Source organism: Malus sylvestris, chromosome 3 (genome assembly GCF_916048215.2).
Source record: "Malus sylvestris chromosome 3, drMalSylv7.2, whole genome shotgun sequence".
NCBI lineage: Eukaryota > Viridiplantae > Streptophyta > Magnoliopsida > Rosales > Rosaceae > Malus > Malus sylvestris.
In genome coordinates, this window is record NC_062262.1 from 14639864 (window position 1) to 14653647 (window position 13784).

The 13784-nt window shown below is 40.7% G+C and overlaps 1 long non-coding RNA gene across 1 annotated transcript; it reads right to left on the bottom strand.

Moving 5' to 3' along the window:
- Window positions 1-6049: 6049 nt before the first annotated feature.
- On the bottom strand, window positions 6050-8834 carry LOC126614379 (uncharacterized). Its single transcript, XR_007620368.1, has 2 exons — window positions 6696-8834; window positions 6050-6522 (listed from the first exon to the last, which is right to left on the bottom strand). It is a non-coding gene; the product is annotated as an uncharacterized LOC126614379 (long non-coding RNA).
- Between the last annotated feature and the right edge of the window lie 4950 nt (window positions 8835-13784).

The window sequence follows — 13784 nt, forward strand, 5'->3', positions numbered from 1 at the left end:
GTCTGTCCTTACAGTCGAGGCTTAGGTTACGCCATCGGTTGATGTAATCCATGACTGGCTCGTCCTTCCACTGCTTTGTGCTTGTTAGCTCTAGCATGCTCACAGTGCGGCGGGTGCTGTAGAAGCGGTTGAGGAATTCCCGCTCCAATTGCTCCCAACTGTTGATGGACTCAGGCTCCAGATCCGTGTACCACTCAAAGGCGTTTCCTTTCAGCGAGCGCACAAACTGCTTGGCGAGGTAATCCCCTTCGGTTCCTGCGTTGTTGCAAGTTTCAACGAAGTGGGCGACGTGCTGTTTCGGGTTTCCCTTTCCATCAAATTGCATGAACTTTGGTGGTTGATAACCCCTCGGCATCCTCAAGGCGTCGATCTTCTTTGAATACGGCTTTGAGTACAACCCGGAGGTATATGAGCTCCCTTCGTACTGTGCCTTGATGGTATTGGTGATCATCTCCTGCAGCTGCTGGATAGAAAGAGACCCCATGAGCGCCGCTGCTGGGTCTGGTTTCGGCTTTCCATCGATTTTCTTCACCGGGGGTTCTTCGTCCCCGCCAACTCCCTTTAGTGGATCATCCTCTGGGTCGGGTTTCTCGCTGTCCTGCGCCTCCAATCGGTTGACTAATGCTGCAATTTGCAAGTCTTTTTCCTCCACAGTTCGAGTTAGTCTTGCGATTGCTTCATTCATTTGAGCAATTTGTTCCTCGATTGAAGTTGCTCCAGCGGTCATGACTTGCATGGCTGAACTGCCGCTTGAATCGTCATCGGAGAGCACGGATTCGGAGTATTCCCTTGGTTTTTCCCCCCTTGGTGCCCTTAGTGAGGCTAAGGTGATCACAGGCTCGTGCCTGGGGTACTCTCGTTCCCATGGCAGAGTTGATGCAGAGGTGAAAGAGGTGGCATAAGTAGCTTTTGCTTTGCTTCGAGTCGTGATACCCAACGTGACACCACTTGCGACGAGGGCGCCTTTGTTCTTTGCGCCGGTTATGGGAACAGCTTGAGCCTTCCTTGACGTCATTGATTTTGGAAGTGTGCTTATATTCCTTGAACGGAGAAAGAGATGAGAGGTAGAGATGGTCCCACTGGGCGTGCCAATTTGTGAACACGGAAAATTCCTGAAACGAAAGAGACAAGAACAACGCGCACAAACAAATATTTGTATTTGATAGTTTTGGGTTACAATCTCTCTCAAATTTATCCTCTGATTCGATCTCCGTAAGGTGTTGATTGGTGGGTGTTTCGTTGATCCAAGGGCCGTCAAGGCTTGATCTTGGATGAACAGTTGGAAGTTTCTTCAAAGGGCCGTGGGCTTGATCTTTGAAGGTGGATTTGAGCGGATCTTCAAGGAGCCGTTGGGGCTTGATCTTGAGGATGAACAGTTGATGAACGATGAACGATGAACGCTTTCTTCAAGGGCCGTCGAGGCTTGGGCTTGATGAACAGCGGATGAGCGGATTCGTTGATGTTGTCGATCCAAAGGGGCCGTTGGGGCTTGATCCTTGAGGATGAACAGTTGATGAACGATGAACGATGAACGCTTTCTTCAATGGGCCGTTGAGGCTTGGGCTTGAAGGTGGATGATTGTTGATCCAAAGGGCCGTCGGGGCTTGATCTTGGAAGAACGATGAACGAAGAACGAAGAAGGCTTTCTTGATTCTTCGAGAACCTGGATGCTTGAAAGCTTCGGAGTTTCAGAGCTTCAGAGCTTCAAGGTGTAATCTGAATTCCCCTTAAATGAATGAAATGGGCTTATATTTATAGAATTTTCCAAGGCCTAATTTTGAATATAATATCCCGGATGAAATAAGTCGTTTCTGCCAGGTGTTGACACGTGTCCTATTTGATGACTTTTCCAACTCATTTCAATTTTCGTTGAGTCACACGCTACGTGTAAAATTTATGTAATACATGAGCGTTGACACTTTGATTTATCGGTCAACATTTATTTACCGAAATTTCGATGTCTACAAACGTCTCCACATTAAATTTTAAATTTATTATTATACATATTTTAATTCTTTAACTTTGTTTAACTTCCTCTAAATAGTGTACCTAAACGTCCGCATCATAATATATTTTACTGAACTAGTGTACTGAAATATTCGTACCTAAATATATTTTAATTAATTAGTGGCGCATAAGAAAATATGCAGAAACATAGGTGTACCGAAAAGTTCGTACTTAAATATATTATACTAAATTAGTGTACCGAAATGTCCGTACCTAAATATATTATACGAAACTAATATATCGAAATGTCCATACCTAAACATATTTTAATGAATTAGTGACACATAAGAAAATATGCAAACGCATAGGTGTACCGAAAAGTTCTTACCTAAATATATAATACTAAATTAGTGTACCGAAATGTCCTTACCTAAATATATTATACCAAATTAGTGTACCGAAATGTTCGTACCTAAACATATTATACTAAAACTAATGTACCAAAATATACGTACCTAAATATACTGTAATGAATTAGTGGCATAAAATATAAATAAAAAAGACATTGAATGTATATGTTGGCATTAAATACAATCTAGGGGTTAAAATTAATATTTAATTTTGTATAAGACATTTTTCTAAACTTCATCTTATTTAAGGATTAAAATCTAGTTTTTAATTTTTATTTTATCTAGGATCTCTTGTGAGTTTGTTGGACCATGTCACCTCTTGGTCCCTTAAATAAGTAGTTAATGTCGTAGATTGTAAAGTATGGCTAAATTTGTTCTTGCGAATGGTTTTATTAACATTTTTACCCTTAATGCTGCTGCTAAACTAGAACACGCTTAGGCTTCAAATGTTAGTTGGATTCGTAATATTCCAGATTTTATTTTATACTAGTAAATAGTAATGGATGCTCTAAGAGCTTCTCATTGTCATCAACTTTCTAGAATATTATCTAAACTACATATTAATGAAATTTTCTTTGTCAATCAAAAGAAGGTAAAAAGACATTTTTGTCTTCTACCACAACAAAAAAGTTAAGGACAATAACGTAATTTCACAACGCAAAATTTTGCTGTTTTTTATTTAAACCTCGCCTATAGGTGATTGTATCATGTCTAATTAAAAAAAATAAAAAATAAATACAATAAAAAGTGAAAAAATAAATAAATAAAAAAAACCTCTCTCCCTTTTATTAACAGTGAGCTATGAATTCCAAGAAACGGAAAAGAATGAAAGAAGAAAAATCACAGAGTCTTTAGAGAGGAAATGAATAACCAAAGACTGCATTACTCGAATGAATTACATAGAGAAGGAAGTCAATATTTATACACCTATCATTTGCTTCAGAGATAAGCAACTGACTAACTAACTTCCTTATATTTCTACAATCTTAACAAACATCATAACTGCCTTGCTGATGTGTCATCTAACTGCCTTGCTGATGTGTAAGCATCCATGCTGACATGTATCCAAAACAATGCTGATGTGTATATATCCGTTAACATCCCCCCTCAATCTCAACTGGGTTCCTAAGTTTGAGATTGTAGGAATGCTTCAAGAAAGGACTATGTAATCCCTTTGTTAATATATCCGCAGTTTGTTCATCTGTAGGCAAATATTGGACTTGAAGATCACCCTTTTGAACCCTCTCTCGGACAAAGTGATAGTCCGTGTCGAGGTGCTTAATCCTGGAGTGAAAAACCGAATTTGTACTCAAAGCAATGGCATACTTATTATCACATTATATCACAAGTGTAAAGGGTATCACAACAGCCATGTCTTTCAAAATGTTTCTAATCCATGCTACATCAGCTGTAGTGTGAGATAATGCTTTATACTCAGCTTCTGTAGAGCTTCTCAAAACTGAATTCTACTTCTTAATTGCCACGAGACTGGATTGTTGCCAATGTAAACTACATACCCCGTGACTGACCTCCTAGTGTTCAAATCTGCAGCCCAATCTGAATCACTAAATGCAGTAATTCCCACTTCTGCATCAGCTGAGAATGTCACACCATTTTGCATAGTTCCTTTTAGAAACCTTAAAATCCTTTTAACTGCCCCAAAATGTACTTCTGCGGGAGCAGCCATGAATTGACACACAAAGTTGACTACATATGTAATATCTAGCCTTGTAAAGGTTAAATATTGCAAGGAGCCAACAATGATGCAATACAAGCTTGGATCAGTCAACAAAGTGCCTTCAGTGACCAATAAAGGATCATGAGTCTTGCATGGTGTAGATGCTGGTTTGCAGGACTCCATACCAGCTTTATGCAACAAGTCCTTTATGTACTTGGATTGATTTACACAGATATCCCCATTCGATTTGTAGTTAACTTGCTAACCAAGAAAGTAAGTGAGCTTTCCCATATCTTTAAGCTAAAAAACTTCAGATAACTCTGTGAGAACACTTTGTACCTTGTAAGAATTAGATCTAGTAAGTATAATGTCATCGATATACAACAATAGAATGACTACATCCCCATCACTGTGCTTAACAAACAAGCTTAAATCAGAAGCAGATGCTGTAAACCCCATTGCAGGTAAGTAACTTATAAACTTGGAGTTCCAAGCTCTTGGAGCTTGCTTAAGACCATACAATGACTTCATTAACTTGCATACATAAGATGGCTTAGCCATATCCACAAATCCTTGAGGTTTTGTAACTCACCATGCAAGAAGGCATTTTTGATGTCTAGCTGCCTTAATTCCCAATGATTAATTGCATCTAATGCTAGTAATATTCTGACTGTTGTGTGTCTCATAACAAGAATGAAAAGTTTCTGAGTAATCCACACCTTGTTCTTGTGAAAAACTCTGTGCAACCAACCTAGCTTTATACCTTGATATAGACCCATCAGGATTCTTTTTGAGTTTGTATACCCATTTGCTGCCAATAATGGATCTATCATCTGGAGGTGGTACTAGTTCCCAAGTTCCTTGAGCCCGAAGAGAGTCATACTCATCTTGCATTGCACTTTGCCATTGTGGTATAGTTGCAGCCTTTCTAAAGGTTGTTGGTTTTGTAGAATCATTGTTACTCACAAGGAAAGAAAATCCCCCACCAAAGAATGTATCTTCAGTTAGTTGAAGTGACTGTAGTTCAGGTAATGTAGCTTAATACCCTTTGTAACTCTTCTGTGTAAGTGCCCTACTCTTCAATCTAGTAAGCATTGGATGTGTAGATGCAATTCCAGAAGCATCAGAGTCAGATAATATATTAGATAAGATTGGAAGAATTACGTCAAGTTGTGTATCATTATGGACAGGCAACATGTGTGATCTACCAGAAGGTGTAGAAGTGATGGGATGAGGTTCTTGAGTTGATGATGTATCATGTGACAGTGATAAGTACCTGATGCTAATACAATTGAACTTGACCTCATTCCAGAATTAACACTGGTATCAGAAATAGACACACCATGAATCACATAATGCTCATAGCTGCTAGTACTATCCCTCTGAGGAACCTGAGGTACTGCAACAGTTGGTAAAGGAACCTGAATGACAATAGGCCTATGAATAGGAGACTGCATTTGTTGATCTCTATTGATACTGGAATTGGAATGAATTTTGCAGGGAAAAGTTGATTCATCATGAATCATATGTCTTGACAGAATCTTCCTAGTTGCAACATTATAACATATAACTCCATTGTACCTCATAGCATACCCAAGAAAAACACACTGCACAGATCTTGCTTGCAACTTATTTGAATTGTAAGGCCTGAGAAAGGGATATACTGCAGTCCCAAAAACTTTTAAATTCTGAATCTCCGGAACTTTGTCAAACAACACTTGATATGGTGACTTCATTTCCAGCACCTTACTTGGCATTCTATTAATTAAGAAAGTTGCATAAGAACAGGCATGAAACCAGAATGAGGCAGACAAATTTTCTTCAGACATTAGAGTAAGTGTTGTCTCTATTAAGTGTCTATGCTTCCTCTCAGAAATACCATTCTGTTGAGGAGTATATGGACATGAAATTCTATGAACAATTCCCTTAGATTCCAGAAAACCAGTAAAGACTTTATTCATGTACTCTCCTCCTCCATCAGTTTGCAAAATTGATTAAGCACAAAAGCATGAAATTTCACAAATGCATTCACTGCTTCAGGTTTATTAATCAGAGGAAAAATCCACAAAAACCTTGAATATTCATCAATGAAACTAATGTAATATCTACATCCTTCAATTGACATTTTTTTTGGAGAAGGCCCCCATACATCTGAATGTACTCTTTCATAAAACTTGCATTACTATGTTTTACAGGAAATGATTGCCTACACATTTTGCTTGAAATACATGATGAACATACTGACTGTGAAGAATCTATGGTAATTGGTACTTTAGCTGACTTTAACATAGCTGTTAATATCTCTTCAGAGGGATGACCCAATCTCTTGTGCCAAATTGTAGCCTTCACTATCTTTCCCAGAAAACCAGCTCTTAACTTCTTTGCTTCTCAATTCATCGAATTTGATCTTGAAAACACTGTCACAGGTATGGTAAAGAGATCCCTATCACTCCTTCCTTGGTAAAGAATCACATTGGTTACCTTGTCCTGTATGAAAAACACACAATCATCACAAATAAACCAGAATCCATTATCATGGCACAATTTTTTCACTGATAAAAGATTCACAGTAATATTGGGAACATGTAAAACATTTTACAAGTATAAGAAAGTTGCTGGAGTAAGTAATGTGGTTGAACCAATATGTTTTACATCCAAACCTTGACCATTCCCTATGATTATCTTTTCTTCTCCATTATAAGCTGAGACTTGATTAAAAGTATTGACATTAGCTGTCATGTGATCTGTGGCACCAGTGTCCAACACCCATGTATCAGCAGTAGAAAACCCATGTGGTTGTGAGTCATCTCTTTGTTGAGTAAAACCTTGTGAACCTTGAGCAGACATTGCAGTGATTGTTGATGGTGGTAGTGGTGCTCCCTGATAAGCATAGTTATTCCTATGATAGCAGTCCAAAGAAGCATGGCCTTTCTTTCCACATATCTGCACACCAAGAGTTGATATTGACTGACATTTGAACCATTAGTACCTCTAAAATGACAATTGGGAGCAGTATGTCCTCTTAGAGAGCAAATCTGGCATTCAAGTGTGATAGAAGATTTGAAGTTTGTATTACCATTCCAACTCTGCCAAGTAGACCCATTTTTAGAACCACCATTTGAAGGCTGTCCATTAAAACCAAACTGTGACCCTTGCCTTGATTAGCAGAAAAACCACTATTGCCCTTGTACTTGTTACCAAAGTATGGTTTAGGATTTCTGTTTGAATTGAATGTCCCATGATTATTCTGAGAATTGAAGGGTCTTTGATTGTTCCCAATGAATCCATAGCCTCCATGATAGTTGTTTGCTACACCCATGGCAGAGCTTTCACCCTGATAAGTGCCATTCCTTTGATTTGTACCAGTGCCAAACCCTCATTGATAACTATTTGATCCCATGTTAAAATTCTCACCCTGATACATTCCATTAAAGCCATTGGACCTGTCACCATTCATATACATTGCAGATATTGTATTTGTGAGAGATGTAATCCTAGACTCAATAAAAAGTTGAGCCCTGAAATCCTTTAGAGACATAGGATTTTGCCTTACCAATATCATTGTCTTAATCATATCAAACTCATGTGGCAAACCAGTTAATGAAGCAATAATGAAATCATTTTCTGACACCCTTTCACCTGCAGAAATTAGCTGATCTTTTATATTAGCCTTCAATCTTAGCAAAAACTTGTCAACAGGATCACCTCCTTTTTGTGCAGTATGAAATTCAGTGATTAATTCGTGACATTGAGACAGTAGCAAACCGATCTTGCAATGCACTCCATGCTTCCTGTGATGTTTTACACCCAATCACATGCTTCATGGCATTATCAGATAACATAGCAATCAACAAGCTAAGTAAAGCCATATCCTTTATCACCCAGTTCTTGTATGCAGTAGTGATCTCCTTGGTAACTCCAGTTTCAGAATGAATTACAAATTTTGGTGGACATGAATTATCACCAGTAAAGAAGTCGAACAAATCATATCCACGCAGAACTGATTGAAACTGAAAACTCCATTTAACAAAGTTGTCATCTTGTAATTTCACAGTTAGCATTCCTAGAAGTCCTTCAATCTTCACAGATTCCATTGTATTCTCAGACATCATGCTTACTACAACCAAATTCTTCTTCGTCCACAATCAAGAAAGTTCAATAGAAAACTCCACAATCACAGAGATCAAGATTACACAACAACAAGACTCCTTTGAAAAACAGCCTTCAACACACCAAGATTCAATCAAGAAACAACACCGTCTTCAGCAATCGGCCTTTAAAGAAGAGAGATGACTAAACAACAATATGGCAATCGGCCTTCAATCAAGATTTCATACTCCGGCAATCGGCCTTTAATGGAGTAATAAGCAAATATCAAACAACAAGAAATGACTATCACTTTATAATTCTTTACAATTTCGAACAAATAATGGCAATCAGCCTTATAAGCAAACAATTCATCAATCCAAAAAGAAATACTCACTGACACACATTATCAAACAGCTGGAGTACACAGACCTTTTATTTGTTGAAACCCCATGATTCGATCACCAAGAAACTGCACCAAGAGCAGCAAAAGATTGTAGAAATATAAGGAAGTTAGTTAGTCAGTTGCTTATCTCTGAAGCAAATGATAGGTGTATAAATATTGACGTCCTTCTCTCTGTAATTCATTCGAGTAATGCAATCTTTGGTTATTCATTTCCTCTCTAAACACTCTGTGATTGTTCTTCTTTCATTCTTTTCCTTTTCTTGCAATTCATAGCTCACTGTTAATATGGTATCATCGCCGGAGGTCGATCTGTAGATATCCGTTAACACCTCTCTCCCCACTCCCTCCTTCAATTTTAAAAACATAAGTCAAATATGCGTGCGTGTGTGGGCATGTGCAAACATAAGGCTAGCTAAAACAAGAAAAACATAAGACTTAGGTCGCTTCTTTTCCAGCAGTGGTTAGATTAGCATATTTTGAGATTTTGATCTCATAAACATGCCATTATTGGTTCTGATCATGCCCAATTAGTCTAACTTTTGCTAACTCAAAGCTGAAATCTGACTAGACTTTTAAATTTGAGGCTATGTGCCTTGAGCATGCAGTTTTTCCAGGGCTTGAAATAATCATGTTTTCTGAAGCATTTCGAAAACATGATATTATTTTTTTCGAATACAACAACAACAACAACAACAAAGCCTTTTCCCACTAAGTGGGGTCGGCTATATGAATCCTAGAACGCCATTGCGCTCGGTTTTGTGTCATGTCCTCCGTTAGATCCAAGTACTCTAAGTCTTTTCTTAGAGTCTCTTCCAAAGTTGTCCTAGGTCTTCCTCTACCCCTTCGGCCCTGAACCTCTGTCCCGTAGTCACATCTTCGAACCGGAGCGTCAGTCGGCCTTCTTTGCACATGTTCAAAATCACCGGAGCCGATTTTCTCTCATATTTCCTACAATTTCGGCTACTCCTACTTTACCTCGGATATCCTCATTCCCAATCTTATCCTTTCTCGTGTGCCCACACATCCCACGAAGCATCCTCATCTCCGCTACACCCATTTTGTGTACGTGTTGATGCTTCACCACCCAACATTCTGTGCCATACAACATCGCTAGCCTTATTGCCGTCCTATAAAATTTTCCCTTGAGCTTCGGTGGCCTACGACGGTCACACAACACGCCGGATGCACTCTTTCCATCCAGCTCGTATTCTATGGTTGAGATCTCCATCTAATTCTCCGTTCTCTTGCAAGATAGATCCTAGGTAGCGAAAACGATTGCTTTTTGTGATCTTCGCTAGATTGCTCCGGTCATTAGTGTGGATAAGTATATAAATGGATAGAGATAGGAAAGCAAACACAAGATGTACGTGGTTCACCCAGATTGGCTACGTCCACGGAATAGAAGAGTTCTCATTAATTGTGAAGGGTTTACACAAGTACATAGGTTCAAGCTCTCATTTAGTGAGTACAAGTGAATGATTTAGTACAAATGACATTAGGAAATATTGTGGGAGAATGATCTCGTAGTCACGAAACTTCTAAGTATCGGAGTGTGGTGTCGTCTTGACTTGCCTTATCTGTCTCATAGGTAGATGTGGCATCTTCTCTGGAAGTACTCTTCCTCCATCCAGGGGTGGTATCTTTAACTGGTGGAGATGCACAAGGTAATGTATCAATTTCACTTGAAGCTTACTTGTAGTTTCAGGCTTGGTCAAGCGCGATACAAACCATGTAGTAGGAGTCCCCCAAGTCGCCGAGCTAGGGGGTCTGCTGAAAGAGGTGACAGACAAGGTAAGCAATCAGAGCTCCGACTGATTGTTCACCTTCTCCCCATCTTGCAGCAGCATGAAGGATAAAGAGAAGAAAAATGAGAAGAGATGATATGAGATACTTTTGCTTTTGAAGAAGTAACTTTCCACAGGCTTATTCTTGAACTGAGCTGGAGGGTTTTCTGGTTTCCTCCAGAGTATAAGGCCGACTGAAGAATTTGAGGGTCAAAACAAGTCCATCAAATCTAGAGTACGTTCCACCCTGCTGATATGGGATACTTTTGCTTTTGACAGAGTAATGAATGTATCGGCACGTGTGCTGTTACGCTTGTCTCCACATGCTTCCTTGTATCCTTCGCACTTGCCCTATCTGTTCCTCAAGCAGATGCGGAATCTTCCCTGGAAACATAAGATGTTGAAGATTAGTACTCGAGAGCAATGCCAGGTAAGTAATCAGGTAAGGGGTTCCAGGCAGTCAGTTCCTGGCTGGAAGCTTGATTCCAAGTGCTGACTGATTGCTCTCTTTCTCCTTGTCTTGCAGGTAAAAACAAGGCCAAAAGAAAAGACAGGGAAAAAGCATGATATGGGATACTCTTGCTTTTAACCCTGATGATATGAGATATTCTTGCTCTAGTATAGCTTGTTTGCAGAGGTATTATCGGGGGGAAAGAAAGCTGAATATTTCGAAAGGCTTCGTTGGGAGTGCCCTCTCAGATATGATGAAGGGTTGAGCATTTTTGCAGGTCTGCCTGTCCGTTGGGGATGGAGGTCGACATATATAGGAGTCTCCCTAACAACAAGTAGTAATGCTATTCCTTTACCCTGCTTGGTCATAGCACAGTAGTGGGAGCTGCCAGTTTCACATGTTTTAACTCTGTCAGAGCACTTTGAAAAAGTGGTCTGTGGTATCTGGCTCTCGAGATTCGGAGAACGATGCCTCTTCGATTTTTGAGAAAGCAATCATGCTGGGGGTATGACTCTCGAGATTCGGAGAGCAGTGTCTCTTCGATTTTTGAGGAAGTAATCATGTTGGGAGTCTGGCTCTCGAGATTCGGAGGGCGGTGCCTCTTCGATTTTGGAGCAAGCAATCTTGTTGGGAGTGTTGTCTCGAATGTGAGTAAAGGTTGGGCATGTTTGCTAGTCTACCTTGCCACGAAGCACAAAGGTTGACACATAGGGACTTTCCAATTATCCAGCAATGGTACTGTTCCTTTACCCTCTCTTCGATTTTGAGAAAGTAGTCATGTTGGGAGTCTGGCTCTCGAGATTCGGAGGACGGTGCCTCTTCGATTTTGGAGCAAGCAATCTTATTGGGAGTGTTTTCTCGAATGTGAGTAAAGGTTGGGCATGTTTGCTAGTCTACCTTGCCACGAAGCACAGAGGTTGACACACAGGGACTTTCCAATTATCCAGCAGTGGTACTGTTCCTTTACAGTTGTGGGTAATAATATGGTAGCTAGACCTTCAAAATTTATGTGTCTAAACTTTTGTTAGTGCTGTTTCTTTGCTATTCTTTTACCTTTCTTGGTCAGAGCGATGTAGTGGGAGCTGCAAGCTTCACGTGCTCAACTTTGGCAGAGAACTTTGGCAAAGTTATTTGTGGTACCCATGAGCTATTGTTGCGTGTGGGAAGTGGGTGATTGAACAGTAAGATTCATGTGCTTTCTACTTCACCAGAAGTCTTCGACAGAATGCCCATAATTTCTGCAAAGCTGAGTGTGCGTGTGACAGGTGCTGACAAGGCTAGAAAAGTAGGTGCCTCTTCGATTTCTGAGATCGGCCCTCGTGGTCTCTGAGCAGCCCAGCTTTTGAGAAAGCGAGCGCCTCTTCGATTGATTCGGAGAACGATGCCTCATCGATTTTTGAGAAAGCAATCATGCTGGGGGTCTGGCTCTCGAGATTCGAGGAGCAGTGTCTCTTCGATTTTTGAGAAAGTAATCATGTTGGGAGTCTGGCTCTCGAGATTCGGAGGGCGGTGCCTCTTCGATTTTGGAGTAAGCAATCTTGTTGGGAGTGTTTTCTCGAATGTGAGTAAAGGTTGGGCATGTTTGCTAGTCTACCTTGCCACGAAGCACAGAGGTTGACACACAGGGACTTTCCAATTATCCAGCAATGGTACTGTTCCTTTACCCTCTCTTCGATTTTTAAGAAAGTAGTCATGTTGGGAGTCTGGCTCTCGAGATTCGGAGGACGGTGCCTCTTCGATTTTGGAGCAAGCAATCTTATTGGGAGTGTTTTCTCGAATGTGAGTAAAGGTTGGGCATGTTTGCTAGTCTACCTTGCCACGAAGCACAGAGGTTGACACACAGGGACTTTCCAATTATCCAGCAGTGGTACTGTTCCTTTACCCTTGTGGGTAATAATATGGTAGCTAGACCTTCAAAATTTATGGGTCTAAACTTTGTTAGTGCTGTTTCTTTGCTATTCTTTTACCCTTCTTGGTCAGAGCGATGTAGTGGGAGCTGCAAGCTTCACGTGCTCAACTTTGGCAGAGAACTTTGGCAAAGTTATCTGTGGTACCCATGAGCTATTGTTGCGTGTGGGAAGTGGGTGATTGAACAGTAAGATTCATGTGTTTTCTACTTCCCCAGAAGTCTTTGACAGAATGCCCATAATTTCCGCAAAACTGAGTGTGCGTGTGACAGGTGCTGACAAGGCTGGAAAAGGCTTGAAAAGTAGGTGCCTCTTCGATTTCTGAGATCGGCCCTCGTAGTCTCTGGGGAGCCCAGCTTTTGAGAAAGCGAGCGCCTCTTCGATTTTTGAGATCGGCCTTCGTGGTCTTTGAGCAGCCCAACTTTTGAGAAAGCAAACGCCTCTTCGATTTCTGAGATCAACCCTCGTGATCTCTAAGCAGCCCAGCTTTTGAGAAAGCAAACGCCTCTTCGATTTCTGAGCAGGCGCCTCTTCGATTTCTGAAGCTTCGTCGAGTGCAGATTTTTATAGGGGCTGGCATTAAGTTCCAAAGCACACTTGAATCTCCACCAGTAGAAGCTTCATTCTTGCACTTCTAAGATCTTGATTTGTCCGACCTCTTCTCTCTTCAACACCTTTGAAAATGTCTGGCCCCTCCGACCGTCGTTTTGACTTGAACCTTGTTGAAGAGGCAGCCCCGCCTTCTCCAGACAACATATGGCGCCCATCCTTCGTCTCCCCTATTGGTCCTCTTACCGTTGGGGATTCCGTGATGAAGAATGATATGACCGCTGCGGTGGTGGCCAGGAACCTTCTCACTCCCAAAGATAACAGACTACTTTCCAAACGGTCTGATGAGTTAACTGTTAAGGATTCGCTGGCTCTCAGTGTTCAGTGTGCAGGTTCTGTGTCTAATATGGCCCAACGCCTATTTGCTCGAACCCGCCAAGTTGAATCATTGGCGGCTGAAGTGATGAGTCTCAAACAGGAGATTAGAGGGCTCAAGCATGAGAATAAACAGTTGCACCGGCTCGCACATGACTATGCTACAAACATGAAGAGGAAGCTTGACCAGA